This window comes from Gorilla gorilla, chromosome 4 (assembly GCF_029281585.2).
Source record: "Gorilla gorilla gorilla isolate KB3781 chromosome 4, NHGRI_mGorGor1-v2.1_pri, whole genome shotgun sequence".
In the NCBI taxonomy this organism is placed as follows: domain Eukaryota; kingdom Metazoa; phylum Chordata; class Mammalia; order Primates; family Hominidae; genus Gorilla; species Gorilla gorilla.
The window spans coordinates 14,088,454-14,092,906 of record NC_073228.2 but is presented as its reverse complement, the minus strand read 5'-3'; the positions used below and the strand labels follow the sequence as shown (position 1 = coordinate 14,092,906).

At 49.1% G+C, this 4,453-nt stretch overlaps 1 long non-coding RNA gene across 1 annotated transcript; it reads right to left on the bottom strand.

Moving 5' to 3' along the window:
- Positions 1-995: 995 nt before the first annotated feature.
- Positions 996-3,147, bottom strand: LOC101142736 (uncharacterized). The gene is made up of 3 exons (XR_008680255.2): positions 2,883-3,147; positions 2,084-2,249; positions 996-1,359 (listed from the first exon to the last, which is right to left on the bottom strand). It is a non-coding gene; the product is annotated as an uncharacterized lncRNA (long non-coding RNA).
- Between the last annotated feature and the right edge of the window lie 1,306 nt (positions 3,148-4,453).

Here is a 4,453-nt window from a genome sequence, read left to right as displayed (position 1 = left end):
AGGAAGGAATACAAGAGTCATTCTTGGTGTAAAGGCCCACAGAGGTCAGGAGTTCGAGGCCAGCCTGGCCAACACGGTGAAACCCCGTCTCTACTAAAAAGACAAAAAATTAGCCAGGCGTGGTGGTGTGGGCCTGTAATCCCAGCTACTCAGGAGGTTGAGGTGGGAGAATCACTTGCACCTGGGAGGCGGAGGTTGTAGTAAGCCGAGATTGTGCCACTGTACTCCAGCCTGGGTGACAGAGTGAGATTCTGTCTCAAAAATAAATGAAAGAAAAGAAAGAGAGAAAGAAAAGAAAGAAAGGAAAGAAGAAAGAAAAGAAAGAAAGAAAGAAAGAGAGAGAGAAAGGGAGGGAGGGAAGGAGGGAGGGAGGGAAGAGAGGGAAGGAAGGAAGGAAGGAAGGAAAGAAGGAAGGAGAGAGAGAAAGAAAGAAAGAGAGAGAGAAGGAAGGGAGGAAGGAAGGAAGGGAGGGACAGAGAGAGGAAGGAAGGAAAGAAAGAAGGAAGGAAGGAGAGAGACAGAAAGAGAGAGAGAAAGAAAAAGAAAGAAAGGAAGAGACACAAAGAGAGAGAGAAGGAAGGGAGAAAGGAAAGAAGGAAGGAAGGAAGGAAGACAGACAAAGTGAGGAAGATTGCACCAGGATTGCCTCAGATGGGTCTTGCCATGAATAAAATTCAATAATACCAAGAAGAACTTTACAAAAAGAGAGAGAGAGGTAAGGTCAAAGAGACTTTTGTGTGCTTCATGAATGAAGCACACTAAGGAGAAAGGTTCCAGAAAATTTAGAGGAAAAAAAAGTGGCTGAACATAAATTTTTGGTGAGGATAATAAAAATAAATAATGCCATAAACTCCTAGAAAACCTAGTGGTTTTCCTTCAAGGGCTTCAGTTAACTCCAGAGTGAGCCGTGAGCTGTGTCCGATTCCGTCATTTCACGGAGCAGGACACTGAGCCACGGGCCATTGAGACTTGCCTGTAATGCGGAGCTGGCGAAACACAACAGTGAGGTGTTTATTGGAGAATTTTGAATATGACTAAGTCCTTCTTTACAGAGCTTAGCATTTTCATCGTCTGTTTTAGGATGAGAAAACAGCATCAGCAGCATTCGGCATGATTGACAGGTTGTGTTTGCTCTTTGCTTATACCTCCTAAGAAGTGGACTGTCTTGGAAGTTTTATTGTAGTTCCCCTTGAAGCAGCCGCAGGTGCTCACTGGCTCACTGACAGCGAGAAGGTGATACAATGGGCGCAGTCATTCCTCACTGCCATCGGCGTGTGCAGCTTGGGGAAGCACCACAGCACCAGGTGTAGCTCAGTTGACCAGCTGAAGGTTCCGGATCATGGAGGCAGAGAGGAGAAGCTGGCGACAGAGGGCAAGGCGGGATCTGTGGAGGCTCTTCCTCTGCCACTGTGGAACCCTGAGCCAGCCCCCTGCCTTGGGCCTGTCTATATTCCTACAGAAATGTGGAGAGGTGTTATGTGTAGCTAGATGGGTTCTAACATGTCTCCCAGGGCTGGTATTTGGAAGAAATAATAAAGAGGAAAAAGACATTGCTGATGGATCCCAGTGGATCATGCCTGAGGTTTGGGAGCAGCCCCGGTCTTCCTTATTGAGTCTGTGTGATCTCAGTTTCCCCTCCTGTGACCTGCAGCTTCCTCCACAAAGCTTTGCAAACTGTTTTGGCATTAGGATCCTTCTGGGAAATAGCACCTTACTCAAGACCCCAAAATATGACACAGATTAAAAAGGAGGCATGTCGTTCTGGGTGAGACGTGGGCTGCCCCACCTGACACCCTGCCTGTTCGGGCTCCCATTTCCACCCTCTCCACCCCAAACTCTGAAAACCCCTGTGCGACAGGGAACTGGCTTTGTCTTGTCTCCTCACAGCCTGACAGCCACAACTCTATTATACGGTAAGACCCCCGAGGCTAGGGACTAAGTCCTGTCTTTTTATCTCCAGCTCCTAGCAGCATTCCTAACCCAAGGCAGCCACACCGTGTTTGTCGAGTGAATGAATGACCTGGGAACTAGTCGCTAGAATAATGCTACATAACAGACAACCCCAGAAATCTCAATGACCTACAGCAACAAAGATCAACATTTTTTCTTCTTGATGGGTACAGATCAGCAGAGGCTGGGCTCCATGTGTAATTTCAGGGCTCATGGCCACACCCAGCATTGACGCGGAGCAGGGAAAAATTCTGCACCCACTCTTGGCGGGGGAGGGCGGGAACGCACTGCAAAGCCACCTGGCGAAAGAGGCAAATGTGAAATTCTACACCAGGGAGGGAGGGAAGAATTAGAAACAGGAATCCAATCTGCCACAAACTAGAAAATGGAAACAATAAAAAAGAATGCCTCCGTGGCATGGTAGAGGTTGTTACAGCGTCATGTGTTTCAAGCTGCTGGAGGCTACAAAGCCAGGGGTGAGTGGAGCAACCGTATGCTGTTAATGCCACGTCCCCTCTGCTGCGACCACCGCGCAGTGACCGTAAGGAGAGCTCATTCTCACAGAGGGGGATGACGGGCCGGACACAGGGACCCTTGTGCAACAAGGTCCACCCCACAGAGGGATTGAAGCCGTGCGTTCTGCTCTAACAACCGCCCGAGCTGCCCCTCCTCAGAAAATGACCGATTAGGAAGGGAGGCTGGCCTGGCATCTCAAAAGCTGTCAGGATAGAGAAAAATGGGGATATTGCCAGCACTTCAGGCTCGGTGGCGGTATATCCGAGGATGTGAGGGTGTCTGCGTAACTGGCATCGGAATCGAAAGGCCCCGCCTCCCCCATGCACGGGTGTGCGCACACACACTCACACCCTCCCTTCCTCCTGCTCCCCCAAAGGGACTCAATTGAAAGGCGTAAATACACCGTGTCTGCCTACCTGAGGGCTGCTGTGAGTGTCAGATGAGAAAACGCCTGGGGTAGTGGCCCGAGACTGAAGCGCGCTCCACGCCTACCAAGTGCCGCTCAACCCCAATTCTGCTCTCGGGGAGAGAAGAGAACTCCTGCCAGACCCGAGTGTTTTCAGAAGTTTGTCAGTTTAGACTTTCCTTTTTTTCCTCTCCAAAGCTCCGCTCACCCAAGAGAATAATGTTAACATTCATGATGGCGTTTTCATAGTCCCGGAGGCATTGATCATGATTGTGAATCTGAAAAGAGCTGAGTTATTCATGTTTGACAATGCAGTCATGCAGCACTCCACATGTTACAATCTTTAATGGTGAACATTGCTTTTACTTTCCAAGCACTTTCTCATCTGTTGTCTCATAGGGGAGGAGTTATTCTCCCAATTAGGGCAATCAGAAAACAGGGATCAAGGCCAGGCACGACGGCTCATGCCTGTAATCCCAACACTTTGGGAGGCCGAGGCAGGAGGATCACCTGAAATCAGGAATTTGAGACCAGCCTGGTCAACATGATGAAACCCCATCTCTATTAAAAATACAAAAAAAAGAAAAAAAAAAAAAGGTTGGGTATGGTGGCATGCACCTGTAATCCCAGCTACTCAGGAGGCTGAGGCAGGAGAATTGCTTGAACCTGAGAGGGGGAGGTTGCAGTGAGCCGAGATGGCACCACTGCACTCCAGCCTGGGTGACAGAGCAAGACTGTGAGAGAAAGAAATAAGCAAGAAAGAGAGAGAGAGAGAAGAAAGAGGGAGAGAAAGAAAGAAGAAAGAAAGAAAGAAAGAAAGAAAGAAAGAAAGAAAGAGAGAGAGAGAAAGAAAAAAGAAGAAAGAAAGGGAAGAGGAAGGGGAAAGTGAAGAGGAAGGGAAGAAAGGGGAAGGGAAGGGAAAGCAGGTGTCAAAAAGGATCAGGCCACTCGCCTACTGGGGGATGGTGCATGGAGGAATCAGACCCCACAGCCTGCTCTTCTTCCCCCTAGAACTCTCACCACTGCCAGATCACTGGGCTGTGCACTGCTTCCCTCAAAATGCGTTCAGCTTTCTTTCCCCAACCCCTGAGACTTAAGGATCCCACCTCCCTCCAGAGGCCTGTGTCCCGTCCCCATCTGTTCCTCATTTCCCTGGGGTCTTTTTGCATCTCCCTTCTCTCCTCTGCACAGCCACCGTCCTGCCTCCCTATACAAACCCCAAAGTAACCTACTCTCCCCACAGATCCTCCAGACAGACAGACACCCACCTGCTGCCTTGGCATGGGCTCCCCTGAAAGCAGTGTCTGGGGCTCGAGCTGGTGGGCAGGCATGAATTTGTGTCTGCAGGGGGTTGAACTGTGTTCTCCAAGTGATCATACCCCCAGCAACTGTAAATGTGACCTTATTCTGGAATAGCATCTTTGCAGATGTAATCAAGTTAAGGCGAGGTCATAGGGTGGGACTTCAGTCCAAAGACTGGCATCCTTAAAATAAAGAGAATTTTTTTTTATTTTTTATTTTTGAGACAGTGTCTCGCTCTGTTGCCCAGGCTGGAGTGCAGTGACTCAATCTCAGCTCACT